Source organism: Oreochromis aureus, linkage group 23 (genome assembly GCF_013358895.1).
Source record: "Oreochromis aureus strain Israel breed Guangdong linkage group 23, ZZ_aureus, whole genome shotgun sequence".
NCBI classification, from domain to species: Eukaryota; Metazoa; Chordata; class Actinopteri; order Cichliformes; family Cichlidae; genus Oreochromis; species Oreochromis aureus.
Genome location: NC_052963.1, coordinates 18,732,864 through 18,752,854, shown reverse-complemented (window position 1 = coordinate 18,752,854; position 19,991 = coordinate 18,732,864).

The following is a 19,991-nucleotide window of genomic DNA, read 5'->3' as shown; positions in this document are numbered from 1 at the left end:
AAAAAGACAGATAAAATCAGATTATGACAGAAGCGTTACAACCCAATCCATCAAAATGATGGACAACAACAAAGTTTACCTCTGGATGCAGACGATTAAAAATAGAACTTGTTGTGAATGGGTAGTTTAAATGAAGACCAATATGCTTTGTAATTCAAAACAGAGAAACACACAACAGAGCTGCTAAACTAGAACTAATTCCTTGGAAAAACCTTAAGTAAAAACAGGAATTGAAGACTATTTATCACACAAAAAAAAGAAATCAAAACAGGAATCCAAAGAGCTGACTAACACAAAATTCAAAACCCAAAAGTTAGAGCACCGGAACATCAGGAAAACAAAACCACGGACCATGACATGGAAAGACAGCTCAGATTTAGCTCATGCAAACAAAAGCCCCCCCTGTGCTTAGTACACCCACCACGCGCCACCTCCCCACAGCTTGATGTGGTGCTTCAATCTAAAATGTTGCCCCTCATCACGATGCAGCCAACGACTGTCATTGCTCTGTCGCTGGAGAAAGAATTTGGTGGTGTATAAATGTCATTTGTAAGCTGCAGCAGAGGTACAGATTGAACTGTGCCCACATTTTATTTTATTTTTTTGTCTTAATGCATCTTAGAGTTATTATTCGTCTGCCACCGGGAGCTGCTTATCGGCTCCGGATGGTAGGCGAGTAGAGCTCAGAGTATAAAGAGTGATAGGGAGAAAATAAAATTTAATATATTCAACATGAACTTTATCTTTGTTTGTTTGCTTTTTTTAAATTAGATTTTCTCCTCATTTCTAAAATTCATGATAAACAAATTCCCTGAGTTATTTGAAATGAAAACTGCCTGCACACATGATAGACTCTTGTGTCCTCCATGCGCGCGCACACACACACACACACACACACAAAATCGCCACTTCTTCTTTTACAAAAACACACACTCAAACTTCCCCCAGGTGGTTTCCTCTTGTCTCAGCGGCCGTGTTCATCACTCCTCTCTGCCTGGCTTGTACACACTCTCCACTTCATCACTGTCAGAGTGCTGAGAGTCCTCTGTGTGTGTGTGTGTGTGTGTGTGTGTGTGTGTGTGTGTGTGTGTGTGTGTGTGTGTGTGTGTGTGTGTGTGTGTGTGTGTGTGTGTGTGTGTGTGTGTGTGTGTGTGTGTGTGTGTGTGTGTGTGTGTGTGTGCGCGTGTGTGTGTGTGTGTGTGTGTGTGTGTGTGTGTGTGTTCAGCATGCATCTGCACGCCAACACTACGCACCCGCTCAGACGCTCACAGACACACCCCTGCCTGTTGGATGCAAACATTAATTTCAATTACTGCTGCTTTGTTTTTTAAGGTGCCAAGTGAGAAATAAATGAAAACAACAACAACCATGACAAAAAAAATAAAATAAAATAAAATAAAATAAAAGCACAGCTGACGTTTCTCCTCCAAAGGCCGCTGAGGAAAGCAAATCCCTCCCCAACGCCCAGCTCTTTCTATTTTAAGTCGACTTTAAGTTTTTAATTTGGATTGATTACAGTGGCGTAGGTGTTGCAACTGCCGCGATAATGAACGCTCAGGGGGAGGGAGAGCTGAAGCATTATTAATGAGACACTTAAAGGTGAAAGAATGAAGGGAAGGAGAGGCAGACAGGAAGGAAGAGGAGAGTTTGATATTTAGGGAAGAACAAAAACAGGTTTTTTTACAATACTCCACAAAAGTCTTGCGCAAAACCTCATTTTGTCTCCAACCAGCCAGACGTTCTTGGAATATTTTAAAGAGGTCTTGTTTTTCAAAGTTTTTCTTTGGACAGTGGCTCCTTTTTCACTTATGTTCTGAGTTCTTCCATCTATGAATTTATGAAAAGTCTTATTGATAAGACAGTTTGGCAGACACAAAACAGTATTTTTGTACCAACAAGATGATTCACAAAGAGCTAAATTTGAGGAAACTGGATAAGAAGATGAATAGTATCTGAAAACCATGTCCTTAAGAAAGAGAAAGAAATCCAGCAAAGACCTGACACAGGATCTGAGAGATGCGTCTGGACCTTTAGCTGATCCATCTAATGTTCAGTAAAACTTCAAGAGAAATGGTCTCGGCTGGAAGGGTGGCTGTCAAGAAGCCATTCTTAGTGAAGGGAACAGGGATCAAAGGCTGAGATATGAAAATTACACAAGAACTGGTCTAAAAATCTGTGACAACAAGTGATTCCAAAGTTGGTGAATCCAAATTTGACATTTGTGGTTCAAATCATCATCAGTGTGTACAGAGGAGGTCTGGAGAGAGGTACAGAATTGATGAATTATGAAAACAGAAATTTGAATCAACCATGCAATACCATCAGATAGGTGTCTAATAGGCAAGAGCTTCATTTGTCAGCATGACATTGATCCCAAGCACACTGCCAATGCACTAAAAGCATACCTGGATAGAAAAACATACAGTGGAACACTGTCAGTCATGGATCGGCCTCCCCAGAGTCTGGACCTCAACATTATTGAAGCAGTGTGGGATCATGTTGACAGAGAACAGAACAAAAGGCAGAAACATCCAAAGAAGAGCTTTGAATGTCCTTCAAGAAGCCTGGAGAACTATTCCTGAAGATGACTTAAAGACATGACAAGAAAGCTGCCTAAGAGCATAAATCGCTGACCTATTTTCCACATTAAGAAATATAAAAGAAATACTTACAGCCCTTATTTCTTACTACATATATTTATCAAAAAATAAGGGGTTGCTTGAGACTTTTCCAAGTACTGCGTCTGGCAAAAAGGATTAGTGTAAACTTAAATGTCAAATGCAGTTATTTCAGTTAAACTGCTGCTCTAATCTGGGATTAGGGGCACAAAATATATTTGCTATTGAACACAGACTGGTTTCAAAGTTATTTTGACAGTCATGAAACAAACGTTACAGTTCGTGTCCTTGACCACAAACAACAAAGATTGCTTTTTTGTGATTGTTTTGCTACGACGCTACGCTAGTTGGTCCTGTACAGAGTTTTACAACGCTGTCCTTTTTCAAGGGGTTTTCCCATATTCCCATCTCCCAACTGCGGCTCCTGTTTTGCGGTTTCTCACGGTATCATGAACTCTATCACTGTCAGTGAATTATAGGCAGGTTAGAAGGAGTTTATATGGGGATCTCTTTTTGTAATTTGCCACCTGGATGTCTAGAAAGCTGATACAGGCTGGCATTGAGATCTGTTGATTTTTGGCCCGCCTGAGCTGATTTATGAAGCCCTGTACAGCATGCAACATCCTTCATCCTCAGGCAATCAACCAAGATGAGAAAAAACCTCCCCCACATAGTTTAAAGTGGAGAAGAAATGAGAAATCTGAAGTAGTGAAGAGCGGACTTGCTGCCTCAAGTGGAGGAGTTCAAGTATCCCAACCCAAACAACCCTTCAACATCTCTAAAAATACAGAGTCAATAATTAAAACTGTTATTTCTGCAGTCGCTTCTTTGTTTAATTGGCAAGAGCCGAAGAGTATTGTGCTCACGTTGCCCATCCTGAAGCTCCACTGGGAGTTTTCTGGCAACCACTAACTGGCAAAGATGGTGGCGAGATGGCAAGAAATGAGCCCAACTTTAGGAAGCGCAGAGTGACATCAAACCATCACACAAAGACAACCATTCAGTCTTTGTGTGATCAGTGGCTCTTCATTTCAGGCATGCTCACTATAGCATGCTCTGTTTAAACACACAGAGAAGAGAGAGAAACGTAGTACAGTTAAAAACTCTAAAGGAAAGAGACAAACACAGGATATCATGAAGGTTAAGTGATTGTGAATCCCGAGAGCATAAAAATCAGAGGGGACAGGTGGCTGTTTGATGGATGGTGATGAAGACTGGTACGCTAGACTGATATCACAAAATGGCAAATGAATAACACCCCAAGTTATTTTGTGTGATATCACGAAACAGTTTTTGCTTTTTTACACTTTGTGAAACAATGACATTAAACTTAATGGCTGTGAAGCTTTTAGACACCTGAGTCACATGCAGTGCTTTTTTCCCTGATGTGTTCAGGCACATTAAAAATAGGTAGAACACATAATGGCACTGGTAGTTTTATCGTCATTCATCCCTCGGTTAGACCACAAATTAATGCAAAATACTCCAACTGCATCCTTAGATAGAAAATTATTTATGAATCACTTTCACATGCAGATTGTTAGTTCTGATTAATCACTGACAAATCAGAGTCTGCTGGAGAAAACGGGATAAGTACTTGGATCACTTGTGACTCCAGCCATGTATGTTTTTAATCCTAAAAATGTTTCCTGCCATCAATTTATCTTCTGCAACATTTCATCAATTTTATAGGGATTCGGCTCAATTTTACTAAGGAATAAGGCTAATTTGTGTGAAATGTATGCACAGTATTGTGCAAAAGTCTTAAACCATCCCTCTGTCTGCAAACATACATGAAAGAAAATAATATAACATGGCTTTACAACAAAGTTTGTGCAATACTAATAAACCTGAAAGTCAATATTCTTCAGCACAGTCTGATCTCTCTTAGGCAGCCCTACTTGTCATGTCTTTAAGTAGTCTTCAGGAATAGTTCTCCAGGCTTTTTGAAGGACATTCAAAGCTCTTCTTTGGATGTTTCTGCCTTTTGTTCTGTTCTCTGTCAACATGATCCCACACTGCTTTAATAATGTTGAGGTCCGGACTCTGGGGAGGCCGATCCATGACTGATAGTGTTGCACTGTGTGTTTTTCTATCCAGGTATGATTTCACTGCATTGGCAGTGTGTTTTCATGTCATGCTGAAAAATAAAGCCATTGCTAATCACATGCTTTACAGATAGTAATCCATGGTGGATTAAGATTTGATCACAGTAACTGAGACCATGACTGATGAGGCTTCAGTGAACAGTAGATGGATCAGGTGATGGTCCAGATGTATCTCAAGGGGCTTGCGTCATGTCTTTGCTGGAATTTTTTTCCACTTTCTTAAAGACATGACTTTCAGGTACTGTTCATCTGCTGTAGACGAACACTATCTGTAGCTGTAGAAGTAGGTAGACCTAATACTTCTTCTTTTGTCGTCCACTTGTGCCAAGGTTTTATCTAACAACTCTTTGGGAACCACATTATTGATGCAAAAATACTATTTTATGACAAACTATGATTAAGCATTTTTCAAAAGCCAAACTCTAAAGAAAAACTTTGAAGGACTTCAGTTATTGCTTAAGACCACTTTCAAAAATTACAAGTCTGGATCAAATGTAAAGAACTGAGGGGTGACTAATAATTTTTGCACAGGACTCTAAGCTTTTATTTTGTGTGTTTTTTTTTTAAAACTTTTTTATGATTAAAGTCTTAGATTTTAATGTAATTTTCTTTGTAACTTCTAATCACCATGTTGTAATGTTTTACTGTTGGTTACAAACCTAGATTTATCCTTCCTGCTGCAAAAGCTTTAAGGCAGATAGTTAATAACCAAAGTGATGATAAAATATGAAGCAGATTTATTCTTTTTTCCATACAAATGATTCAAATGAATACATCTGAAACATTATAGTGTATCTATCACTGATGAAGGAAAGATTATGGGTTTCATAGACACAAACAGACCCATAAAGAGGTATTCCTGTATAAAGAGGTATTCCTGTATACCTGTTTTGCCACTAAAATAGTTTGTCAGTATAAAATAGTTAATTTCTGATATCTTAATTTCACAAATGTTGGGATAATGGGCCAAACAAACAATATCACCTTTATCAGTTTAGTTTTTGCAATTTTAAAAGGTTTTTGAAGCCTGAGCTAATGTTCCAGCTCTATAAAAACACGACGCACAGAAAATTCTTCACTTTTTACAACCACTGTTATTAAGAAATTCAACCTTAACCCGGTAATGGCTCTAAAAACGCGGCTTGTTAATTAAAACAGTTACTTCTACAGAAGTTTGTTTTTTTGATTGACAGGAGCAAAATAATATCATCCTCCTGCTGCCCATCTTTAAGCTTCACTGGGAGTTTTCTGGCCGCAGTAACTGGCAGAGATGGCGGCAAGATGGCGAGAAATGAGATATGAGCCCAATTTTAGAAAACTCCGAGTGACATCACAGCCGCTACAACTAGTCGATTTGTCCTTATCTACGTGATCACTGGCTTTTTCTATAAATCGCACTGAGAATAAAGATAATGCGCTCTGCTCAAATACAGAAAAGAGACCAGTGATGTGCAATAATGGCTTCAAAGTAGTCCGAATGTCAAAAGGGGGTGGTTATTCTCATCTGCAACCAAATTTTAATTGGCAGCATGGCTCCACCTTCCCAACTGCAGAAAACAACATCTGTGACAACAGATGTAACATTCATTAAGTCAGACAAAGCGTGAAAGGGTGGAGGTGGGTTGCAAAGCAGTCTGCATGTGTGTAGACATTGTGAGGAAGCTAATGAACCTGAGAGAGTCCCATGTGAGCTTGACCAGTAGCTCTGTGAAAGGCCCCTGGGATGGTCTGGGTTCTTGCCCAACTTCTGCCCCATCTGGGCCACCTGTAGCGCCCAGTTGGGGCACAGCAACTCAATCAGAAGGTTGGTGGTTTGATCCCTGGCTGCTCCAGTCTGCATGCCTAAGTATCCACGGACAAGATACTGAACTCCAAGTTGCTACTGATGCATCTTGCAGCATCAGAAGTATTGATTGGAGTGAATGAGGCATGTTACATAAAGCGCTCCAGATGCCAGCTGGCCACTGGATAAAGACTGGAAGCACCTCCTTTAAACTGGACCTGACCAGACCTACTTCCTGACCGGTTGTCTGCATGTATTTTTTGAACTGAGAAGAGTTCAGTTAGCAATTTTGTTGATATTGTAAATATATATTTATAGGTTTTTCTGAAAGGGAGGCAGGTAGGAGGCCTGTATCCTCTTTTGGTTTTCATAGTGATAGGTAAGTTGTTGGTTTTTTTCTTTTACTAGAATGTTTCGTTTGTTATTTCGGCCATGCCCATCCTGACGTGATCTCCCTGTAAAGAATATTTCAACTGCAAATTTAGCTGTGGTGCCGGTCTTTCTTTGGGAGGAGGGGAGTCACGTCGATGCCCTGCTCTAAGGTTCCTCTAGATCAAGCCATAACATAGGAAATCTAAGGAGAAACCTGCCCCAAATCCTTTTAACGTGGAGAAATAAAAAGAAATCAGAAGTGCAGAGAGGAGCTTCACCCTCAAGCGGAGGAGTTCAAGTGTCTCGGGGTCTTCACAAGCAGTGGGAGAGCAGAGTGGGAGATTAACAGATGGATTGGTGCAGTGTCTGCAGTGCTGTGGACACTGTACAAGTCTGCTTTGATAAAGAGAGAGCTGAGGGTGAATTCAAAGCTGCTGATTTACTTTTTAATCTATGTTCCTGCCCTCACCTATGACCGTGAACTGTGGGTAGAGATTGAAAGAACAGATGCAAGCAGCAGAAATGAGCTTCCTCTGAAAGAAGGCTGGGCTGCAAAGGCTGGGCTCAGCCTTTGCATCAAAACAAGTCAATTGATGTGGTTTGGACATCTGAGTAGAATACATGTTGGACGCTTCCTAGATCAGGTGTTTTGAAGGACAGTCCAGGGCAGACTAAGGACACACTGTAGTCTCTCGACTTATTTGGGATTGTTTCCAAGTATCTCCCATTGCCTGGATAAATGTTCCTAAATGGTAAATAGATGATCAGACAGAGAAACACCGAGTTAAATATAGGAAAAGAATACAGATCTGGGAGCATGTTGAGCAATTAATATCAATAAAACTTTCTAATTAGAGACAGTTTTATAAGAGCATCACAAAAACATAAACACTAACATCGATTCTTCTTTGCAGAAAGTTTATTCTCCAATTCACTTCTGAAAACTCAATCAGGGCCTCCGTATCGACCTAAAACCAACTCCTCAGAATTTGATATTTTGAAATCACCCAACAGCCACAATGAAGAGCTCAGTATAAAACAGAGGGCAGGAAAGCGAAAGCAGACAGCAAGTCAAATGATTCCCTTTGGTGTTTCCAGCAACCTTACACGAGTGAGTGCTGATTCACAGCCCGACGGTGTGTTCGGGAGTAGCTGGAGACACAATCGTATTAATAAGTGATCCCCACAGTGCGGCGATGTGTTCTTCATTAGTCTCTGCTCAGCTATAAAAGGCAAAAATTGATTATCTCTGCAACACCTTCCAAACCTTGAGGTTTGTGTTGTTGCTGCTGAGCAGGGGGGGGAACTCTCCAGGCAGGCTGAAGCAGAAGGATGAAGATCGATTTTTTTTTTTTTTTTTTTTTGCATTGAGGAGCTTGTATTTGTGGAATTGCTCTCCTCCTCAAGCTCAAGACTATACACATAGATCTATAGAGATCTTCTTAAGACTTCAGGGCTTGTTCAAAGGTCCTTTGCAGAGACCAGACGTTCATGGAGCAAAAGACTTCCCCGAGGAGCCAGCCAAGATTCACAGCAAAGCATGAAGAAGAGATTTACTTCTTATGAAATTATATGTTAGTGGGAAACATTGCTCATACCAGAGCTTAAAAAGAAATGTATTCAGTTTGTTTGGATATTTCAATGTTAGTGCTTAAAGGAGACATCTCATGCAAATTTTGTAAACATCATTTTTACCAAAGTGCCCAAAGTTTAAGAGACCCATCAAAAATATCTCCTTTCTTAATCCAAAAGAGTGTGACTGAATAAATCCCTCAGACCTGTAGAGTGTCATTACCCGGGATAAGCAGGTTGTTTCCTAATGTATTATACATTACCCGTTAAAAGTAATAATTAATTATGCTACTCATTACATTGCTTTGTTTCTTTCTCTTTTTATAAGCTACAGTCCCACACACCAACACAAATCCCTGTCCTAATGAGGACACACATATGCTCTTTTCTTTAGTATTTATGTATGAATATAAAGCTGACACACAAAGGAAAGATGAAACCAGCGCAACAAGACACTCTGGGTCCTTGGCTAGCTTAGCATTAGCATTAGCATGCTGTTTGGCTAGCTTAGTATTAGTACACTGTTTAGCTGGCTTAGGAGTAGCATGCCGTCTAGCTAGCTTAGCATTAGGATGCTGTCTGGCTAGTTTAGCATTACCTTGCTGTCTGCAAATGGTTGCAAAGAGCTAAAGTTGTGTTAGTAGCATAATGCAGCTATTTCTTTTCTGGATGCAGGATACGCTGTCATTCTTTGTGCAGTAAGATAAAAGTTATGTCAATATCTCCACTATAGACCACTTCACTATTTTCCTTATCCTCCACATGAACTGACATCAGCTGAAAAAAAAACTGAAAAAAAGAGTTTTGTAAGACAAGTATATTTGTGACAATTGTAACTGTAATGTAATTACTGAATTTTGTACAGTAAAGCATTAAATTACTTTGTTACTGTAAAATCTCATGTGATTACATTAATGAGTTACTTTTTGATACATTCACCCAAGACTGGCTACAGCACAGCCAAAACCTCTTGTGATTGCAGACAGAAAAAAAGATCCTTGCAGCTTCCTGTACGAAAAACAGAGCCAATATGGAAGTCCTATTATGCTAATGGGAAATATTTTCAGATCATAGTGCTGAAAAGCTGAACAAAAATGGAAAAAGGACAAGCTCCTTATATTATTTCAAATGTTATAGGACTGCTGACATCGGTATCAGAAAATCTGAAAAACCTCAAAGTATTTGTCTAATATAATTTTGTTAAACTGTCACAATCCTGGTGTCTTATTTAACACTGTTGATGTTGTTTTAAATGTTCCTCAGCCTGATGGTAGTGAACCTTCCTCTGAGGCATGTGAGAAATTTCTGAATTTCTTTGTGGAAAATGTGAATGACGCCAGGGCTCAGATAACACCACCTGCTCTTGTGCAAGCACTAAATGATTGTCTTGAGGAAGTAAAAGCTTGGTTGGCCCTTAATTTTTTACATTTAAATTTTTCTTTTCCCGTGACAGGCCCACGTCACTAATCACTCATCCTTGTCACATATTCATCTGGTGCAAAAAGCTGCTGCACAGCTTTTAATTGGTTAAGGGAGCATATCACTGCCATTTCATCCTCACTACACTGGCTGCCGGTCCATTTTAGAATTCATTTAAAAATGATTTTGTTGTTGGATGTGCCTGTTATGTTACGGCTGTGTGCAGACAGGAATAGGACCCAAAGTGCAGACTCCGGAGACAAAAAGGTGAACTCAAAACAGCTTTAATGCTGAACTCAAAAAGGGTAACAAAACATACCTGGGAAAAATCAAAATAAACTTAAACCAGAGAACTGACAGAACACACAGCTAGGTAAACGGTAGAACGCGACAGAGAGCACAGGAAAACACAGGGCTTAAATACGCAGAGGGAGTAATCAGGGAATGGGCAACAGGAGGGAAACACAGCTGGGGCAAATCAGGACTAACGAGACAAAGAAGCGTAACCTGAACACACTGAGAAAAGACAGAGACCTTCAAAGTAAAACAGGAAACACAACACAGACTGAACTTACAGACACAGACACTGACTGGACGTGGGGATACAGCAAACAGGGGAGACAGCAACTCAGAATCACAGACAGAAAACCAGAACACTAAAACTCTAACAGAACCCACCCAGAGAACCTAAACTAAGAATAATCCAAAAACCCAAAAAGCAAAACTAGAATATAATGAAATAACAAACTCAAAGAACCAAAACACAAACCACTGGGTTGATGACCCAGGGATCCTAACAGTGCCGAGGACACATCGGAAGCTCCAGGGGGATTGGGCTTTAGCAGTTGTGGCTCCCAAAAAGTGGAACGCACTGCCTTTACAAATTAGAAAGACCTCCTCACTTGATATTTTTACATCTGGTCTGAAGATTCACCTTTTCAGTTTGGCTTTTGTGTGATTGGTAGGCATGTATAATTCCATTTTTGTGGATATAAATATGACGTTATTCTAATGAAGTTAAAATGCTGAAGTAGGTAGGTTAGTAAGTACATAAGTCAATTTTATTTATATAGCAAATTTAAAACTAAAGTGCTGTATAGCCATAAATAAATTAAAAATTAATAGTTTCCTAAAAATTTGCACTACATAGATTCACATTATTTAATAGCACAGCAACAACCTTCCTCCCAGCCGCTTACAAAAGTTTGACAAAAAAAGGTAAGTCTTCAGCTCAGATTTAAAGACAGTCACAGCTGATGCATTTTGGAGGTCATTTCTGTGGGGAAGACTGTTTTCCCTTCAGTCAATGTGGTTTTCACACATTCCTTTAAGAAGTGGGCAGCAACACAGCTGAAAACAGAGGTATTTTAGGCTGGTAGAATTAATCTATGCAGCATTCTGAGATGAACATTGAAAGTTAAATTGTTGAAAAACCATAGAATACGGAACCTTTGGGTTACATAAAAAGTGTTTTTTCTCATATTCATCATTTGTATTGACCCTTTTCCATGTGAATGGCAGCAGTTCTCTATGAATCTATGGTCTTGGCCTCTGTCTACCACAAGGACAAACACCCACTCATCTTTACTATATAGAAATTCAAAAAAAAAAGAAAAACTTCTATTTTCCAATGCAGTTTATCATTTCATTGAGTCTTTAGAGCCTTTGTGAGAATCAACTGCTCTAAAGACTCAATGAAATGAGTTGAACAGGTTTATGTAAACATAAAACTAATTTAAAGTTATCATAAAGTATCATTAAATTATCCCAAAAAGTTGATTCTGTTCATCTGGATGTAGCGTCCAGATGAACAGAATCAACTTTTTGGGATTTCCTTATCTGGATGATTCAGGATGCCTCAAGATATCATTTAATTAGTCTTCTTGTTGGTTTTTACAGTAAAACGGCGGTTTGTCATTTGATTGCGTTTTTGTAAAAGTCGTCAGTGAAATGAGTGGACTTTCAGGGTTTAAAGACACCTAAATTACTTTAGACTTACCATCAACTTTGGCTTCTTGTTAGATGTCAGAGTAAACGGGCCATTTTTATGCTTAGAAGTACTCATAATACTGCTGTGCCGTGCAGCTGGTGAGTATTCAGGTAATTCTGAGGCTTGAATCACACAAGGGATTTCCATTAAAGACAATCTTTGTAATTTCCAACCAGCTCTTCACTTTGCTAAACATGCCTGTCAAATCTATTTTTCATCAAAGCTGCACAGAGCAGATGAGGAGCAAGAGAAGAATAACACAGGAACATTGCAGGGCTTACAGTAAATTTTCAAAATAAAACACCCTGTGCAGATGAAAGGTTCCGCTTCTGAAAAGCCACACTGCTGCACTGCAGATGATTGCTTTCCAAGGATGAGGCTGTGGCTGCACTAAACTCACCATGGATGTTCCACTATAATGAAAGAATCTGGCTCCACCAGATGTGAAATCAAAACAGAAATCCTGAAACAGGAGCACAAGAAACAAGGAGAAGATCATAAACAGACAGTTTGACCAGCGACAAACGGGAAGACAAGATGATACGCAGACAGACCACTGAAAGACAAGACATGGGTGGAAACAATCAGGTCCTTAGAGGGAAGACAAAAACAGGAAGTTAAGGAAAAGGTGACATACAAGAAAGGCCAACCACTGACCTGAATTAGGAAGAAGAAACAAAGAAGACATGCTAACTAACAGATGGTGATAAGAAAATACTAGTTAAATATGATCATGAAAAAATCTTGAGCCACCCCTTATTTCCTCATATTTTGCTAGCCCAACTTTCTTGTATTTTGCTGTCTTGAGCAATAGTTCTCCAAGGTGGCTGTCTCTTTAGGTAGGGAAAAATAAGAAAAAAGGCAGAGTATGCCAAATTATACAAGAACTGGACTAAAAATCAGTGGCAATTTCACATTTTTCAATATACAGTATATGGAGCAGTTCAGGAGAGAGGTACCACAGTTAGCCATCTGTAAAACAAGGTGGAGGCTCTGCCATAAGGTTGCATTTCAGTCAGTGCTGTTGGAGATCTTGTCAGAATTGATGAAATGTGAATATGGAACATGGAAAAGCTTTAATCCTTCATGCAATACCATCTGTAAAGCATTTGATTGGCAACAGTTTAATTTTTCAGCATGTCATTGATCCCAAACACACTGCCAATGCAGTGAAATCATACCTGGATAGAAAAACACACAGTGGAACACTATCAGTCATGGATCGGCCTCCCCGGAGCCCGGACCTCAACATTATTGAAGCAGTGTGGGATCATGTTGACAGAGAACAGAACAAAAGGCAGAAACATCCAAAGAAGAGCTTTGAATGTCCTTCAAGAAGCCTGGAGAACTATTTCTGAAGACTACTTAAAGAACAAATGACAAAGCTGCCTGAGAGATCAGTCTGTGCTGATGAACAATAATAATAATAATAATAATACAAACTCTGTTTTTGCCTCATATGCTGTATTTCCATGTATTTCTTCACATGTGTCAATACATCTGTCTGGGTTCACCTCAGTAACTGACCTGCTGCTTCTTCACGTCAAAGGGAGTCTGTTGAGGAGGTTGGCAACTGACTGTGATGCTTCTTGGAAACCCTCCTAGGTGACTTTTTTCAGCCAGTGAAGACACACGACAAGCAGGAGACATAATGCCTCTCGATTGGTTTGGGAACCTCTAACAGAGGAGCTGGTGGAGGTGACATGAGGAGTTTCTGCTTAAACTGCTATCTGTGCAACCCAGACCCCAGTGAGCAATGGAAAGTCTTTATTTCACTCTTTTAGTGCAACCTTAGGTACATGAACCATTGCTTTAACAGCACAATGAAGGATTGCTTGTGGATATGTGAGACAAATATCTTTTGAATCACTGAGTCCTTGACAGCCCTTTTTTCTCAGAATCTGAAATGGCTATTACAACCAAATCTAAACAGCTCTTTCTACCAGAAGAAAATCGTGCCGTATGTATGGGACTTCTTTCTAAAAAGACACACCTAGCTTCATGATAAAGAAGAAAACTCTGTATTTTCAGTCATTTCTTTGAGGTGATCCTCCAACATAATATGCATATCTATATAAACCACTTCTGTTCTTGTTAATAAAGTGTTACAACTAAACTCCTGATGGCACCAGAATCCATCCCCAGACTTTTACATTTAACGTCGCTCACTTCTATTTTCAAACTAACCCAGATGAGTTAAAATAGAAAAGACAGATTTATCGCAGTCTGCTCCGAAAACGCAGCAACATGCAACATGACAGCTGGGATTACCATTGGCAGAGACGGCAAAGACAAAAGTGGCAGTGTCAGAGCGTGTCAGCACACACGCACAAACACGCACACACCTGTCAGTGCCTCACCTCATCCTGCAACAAAAACATCTCGAGGGAGCAGCAGTCTGATCCAGAGCACCAGCATCTATATATAATACACATCATTTGCATTTGAGTGTGTAACAAACGTCATTTCGCCTGTTTCACTCCTGACATCAAGCGGCGTGCTCTCGATGGTATTTACCATTTTTTTCCCCATTATTTTCACCTATTTCATCACGCCGCTGTCCTTGAAGCACTCTTTCCTTCCTTTTACATCACATTTCATCGGGGCTGCGCCGCCACGTGAGCCAACACTCTTCAAAAGCCTGAAAGTAAAATCTTTTTATTAAAGGAGCTCCCTTTACATTTCTCTACAACCGTGTCATTCACACCTGACACCCCGGCAGGACCGCGGCCCCCTCGGTTTGATTGGCGGTGGAAGGTGGAAGGGGGGAGTTGGGGTTCCCAGACTCCGTGAAGAGTGATTGCTGGTGTTCTGTAGTCAGCCGGGGGGGAGGGTGTCTCATTTCAAAGCTGGGAGGAGAAAGATTTGTCAGAGCCTTAAAGCCCTAAAGGCTGCCTGGCGCCTCTTATCCTCTATCCCAGGGAGAAGAAGCAAAAGTCTCCTGCTGAAGCAACATCGAACACTGCAGCAATTACCATGGATGGATGGATGGATGGTCTGGTAGTGTGCAAATAATCTTTGTACAAAGATCAGAGTCCAGTTTCATGGATGCTTATCTGATGATGCAAAATGTCTTTTAAAGTTCCTTTTTTTTTTAGCTAAATTGAAAACAGAAGTTTTGTTTCTACTAAATCGCTCCATCAAAACTCTTTAAGTCTCCCACCGCCCACCAAGAAAACTACTAGAGAACAACTGCCTTTTCTGCAGAGCATGTTGTTTTATACAGGGTCCATTACCCCCTGTCCAACATAGTGGGACACATTTGATGGGCCCTAAGTTTTTAAACGAAATGTGTGACTCAAAAGAGATGTGCCCTACTGAAACCCAAAGATTTTTAGGCAAAGGAGTGGTTGAAATAAAAGTTTAAAGGACAAAAACAGGACAGTAACCTCCTTGGAACTAGGAAAAACTGGTGATTGCACTGAAATTTTCAGCAAGTTTTATTTCTTCTATTTTATGTGACCTTCATTTAACCAGGAAAATATGACTGTCGAGATTTTAAATCTCTTTTACAGGGGCATCCTGGCTGAGAAAGACAGCAGTAAAAACAGCAAGTAGAATTCACACACAAAAGATACAAAAGTTAACTAAACTAAAATGTAGCTAATAAAGAAAAAGGAAATATCAAAAACAGCATATAAAATTTATCAACCTCAGTGGCAATAAAGCCGGAAACATCAATAAAAGTCACTGTCTTGTGCTAGAAACGAGGGTAATAACATTCAGGCAACATTTCCTCCAACCAGGTCATTTAAAATCACCTTAAATTCACTAAGTGAGGCCTGTGCATGAAGTTTTAGTTGATTTTGCAGAAGGAAGGAGCTGCAGATCTGAACGCTCTGTTTCCAAATTCAGTCTGAACTTTTGGGACAGACTGAGGAATGAGTCTTGGGACCAAAGATTATACAGATTTTTGATGCGCATAAGTCAGTAGGTAAGATGTGAGGAGACCAAGAATAGACCTATATGAACCAGTCTCTGAGTCTACTAAATGACAAAGCAGACCACCCAACCCAGCCATTATTACAATTCTTACTTATGCTGGTTTCTGTTTATCAGAGAGGAGAGATGATGCATGCATATAAATAACATCGCCGCAATCAAGTACAGACATAAAGGCGGAAGTCTCTTTTGTGCCTCAAAGGATAGAAAAGACTTTCTTCTAAAGTAAAAATCCAGTTTCAGTTTGAGCTTTCTAACCAGTCGCTGTATGTGAGGTAATAAAAAGAGAGAGTCGTTAATTAGTAGTTGAGATGACCACGTTCATCTGCACCGAGTTCACCGGGATATAAAAGAAAGTCTTTCACTATCTATCCAATCAGCTTACTGTTTACCTTATCTGTCAGCGGCAGGTGAGAAGCGTAGGTTTGTCTGTTTACTGTGGAGGAGGTTGTAAAATTCTGCAAAAAGTCCAGCAAACTCGATGAATCAGTGAAGCTCAATTCTGTTGGATGACAGTGATACTGAGGTGAGTTGTTGAGGATATCCTGAACTTTTCTGTCGGTAAATGCTGCTGTTAGTGTCTGTTAACCTCTGTTAGCTGCTGTTAGCGAAAATGTTTCTGAAGTGGATCTATCGTTCGAGGGAAAGTGTGATTTTTACAACACTCCAGCCTAGCATTAGCTAGCACAATGTTAGATGTTGCTGTTTAGACTGGAGGGTCACATGACTAATCTGCAGACAATACGTAGTTGCAGCAGTATAAAAAAGCAAGTTAATGCACGCTTTCATGTGCTAGAGCCCTGACTTCAGCTCAGGAGATGAGGCTTGAGGTGATGATGAAGAGGATGAAGGTTTATTCAGATGCTGGTGGTTTCTGTTTTCACTTCTCTGGTGAAGGAGACCACTTCTCAGATGATCAAACACGGTCATTATCCTCATATCTTGTATCTCAGGTATATACAAGTTTACAAGAACGCTTCATTTTGCTGTAAGATTACACACAATTACACAGAAATCATTGGACACGTGTGAGTACAATAAATAATTCTTGTTTTCTATTAAATAACCTCAAAAGATTACTGACTATACCTTTAATATAAGCATCCACTTTTGGTGCAGAACAATATACATGTACCAGAAAATAAAGAGCGCATAATGGATCCACTTTCAGTGTCTGCGAGCTTTGTTTCCTGCTTTTAGTCTGCAATTTCTGATGCTGCTCTAAGTTCGGCACTGATAAAATCTTGTTAAACAAATACTAAATAATTTAAAAATACATATATATCTTGTTATTACTGCTGTTGTACTTCACTGCTTCCTTCATCCTGACAGCACAGTATTGTAATTCAACAGCTCTCCCTCTGAGAAGCTACAGTGTTTTTTAATTAGATCATCATCTCTTTGCCGAAGTATTATAAAACAGAAAAACTGTCACATTAACTGTGGTTGGAAGAAACGCTGAAAAATGTTGAGCAGCGTGTGTGCTGGCACCTGTCCTGGTAAAATCTGCTCAGAACACAGCGAGCTCACTGTACATTTTACACAATGTTCATGCACTGAAATTAGCAGCATCGCACAAACAGGCAGGTCTTTTTTTCTTTTAAGGTCATTTCAACTACTTTTCAGTGCCGCAAAAGGGTATCATTACACAGAAAGTTACAGGTTTTTGTGAGCAGAATGAAGCTACTCTAATTAGCAAAACTGTATCTGCAACCAGCAGAAAAGTTTTGACTTTTACAAGCTGAATTTGTTGGCAGTCGGCTTCACCAGAGAGTCACACATTCTGGGCTTGCTGTGAGCTACAAGTTAATTGTTTGGTGATAATTTCTCTGATTATATAATTTGTTTTTTTAAGTTGTCTAACTGTTGGATTCCGTGGAGACGTTTTCTGCTCCTGGATTTTATCATGCTGTATAACATAGCTGAACGAATGCACTCGTGTTTTTAATGCAAACGGGGTGGCGCTGGACATAGTGTGTGGTGGCAGGTCAGGTCAGACTGTTACGTCTTCACATGCACAACATGAAGCTGAGCTATCTTGGCAGCAATTACCACCAAAGGACCGACGCCGACAATGAAATGATCTCACTAAATGTGTTTATCTGAAGACTGGTGCAGTATATTCTCCATCCTCTGTAAGTCTGCTGTCCAAAAGTATTTAAAAGCTCTCACGCTATCACACTGGGTGAACTGTTCCTTCGACTAAATTCTACAAAAACACAAAAAAAACACTAATACACTGCTGAAAATGGTCCGAAAAATTGCACTATTTCCCCATCAATTGGTTTTAGGAAATTATACTGAGAGAGGAAAGGGAAGTCAGCTGGTATTGAAAGTCTGACACATTGCTGATTTTTGGTCTTTTAAAAAAAGTTGTTCACAGTAACAGAAATACAGGCCATTGCGGGCTTTATCCTGTGGAGGAAAAAGAAAACTGAGAGTGCATCGACCAAGCTGTGCAGTGAAATTGTAAAATAGGATAAAAGTCTGTAAACTCTGACCTAAATTATGATGTTTGGGCTGGGTCCGACCACCTGTCATGTCATTCTGTCATAATGGCTGTGGGCTAAGCTGGACTAGGAGGAAGACACTGAGACAGATAGCAAGTTTACCAACTCCAAGTGGAGGCAGTCTTCTCTTGTGTTGCAGGCGATGACTGGGTGGTTAAAGGTGGATGAATCTCCTTTTTTTCTCTGTGAGTGATTTCCAGGTTGTCAGGAGTGATCTGGCCGTCCTTCAAATGAGGCGTTTCACTAGGGGCGGATGAGAGACAAGACTGGAAATGGCAACAAACAGGTACAAAGACAGAAGCCTCAAGAAGGCCTGATCACCACCACAAGGGCGTTCAACAATGTGGCGGAAAGTAGATGCTCCGTCTGGTCCTTCAGTAGTGCGGTTGATGATTAAGTGTCAACAGGTGTGACGGCTGGAGCCGTGGAGGAAAATAAAGACAGAGCAAACACAGTGTGTCTCATATTCTCGTGTTTGTGTTGTTCCATTATCATCGTAATAATGTTGGTTTAGGCTCGACATTGCAACTGATCAATCATAATGTTGTGATGTCATAGCTTTAAGGAAAAGAGAAAAAAAAAGCCTTTGTTTATAAAAAAAAAAATCTCTCTTCTGGATCAAACCATAAGAACTTTAATTGTTTTCTACGGTGGCTGGGAAGTGCAAATCACATTTACAACATCAACAACAAAATAACATTTCCGAAAACACTTTTACATTAAAAAAAACAAATAAAAAATTGACAACAAAATAAGAAAACACTTTAACAAGTCCGCAACAAATTAACAAGTCCACAACAAATTAACAAGTGGCTCTTGACGGAAAGGGATTGTCTGAAATACCGGAAGTGACTCAACAATTAGGCTTACTCCATATTTGTAGTACAGAAAAATGATTTGTAGTCAGCTAAAGGAGGGCTTTTCAGAGAAGTAGTGTTCAGTTAATGTTTGAAGAGATTTTACAAAAGAGTATGGGTGAGATAATAATGTTCAGATTTTTAAATGTCACGGGGATTTTCCTAATAAAATATCCAGGCCTTAAAACCGTCACGGTCGGTCCACACTCCAGCCCAGCAGGTGGCGGTAAAGCGCCTTTGAATTAGCGGCAGAAGAAGAAGCAGCAGCTAAACGCGGGATGCACAAAAAGGAGTGAAGAGGCTGAAGCTAATGCCACAAAACGGGCAAAACATTTTCCATTTATCTATGTAGTGCTGCGAGCACCGTTAGGGTAATAAATGTAACGAAGCGCTGTGAGGAGTTAGTTTCTAGACGTTTGTTGACATCCCACGTTTGGAGTAAGCCTAATCGTTGAGTCACTTCCAGTATTTCAGACAATCCCTTTTCGTCAAGAGCCACTTGTTAATTTGTTGCGGACTTGTTAATTTCTTGTGGACTTGTTAATTTGTTGCGGACTGTTTAATTTGTTGCGGACTTGTTAAAGTGTTTTCTTAAATGTTATTTTGTTGTAAATTTCTTTATTTGTTTTGTTTTTAATGTAAAAGTGTTTTCGGAAATGTTATTTTATTGTTGATGTTGTAAATGTGATTTGCACTTCCCAGCCACTGTAGTTTTCTTTATTAATTTATTTAAATTAAGTTTGCTAGACAACTTTAGGTTACTCGTGTTGGTTTGCTTTTGATAGTGTTAGCATTAGCATTAGCGTTAGCATTCTTCTAA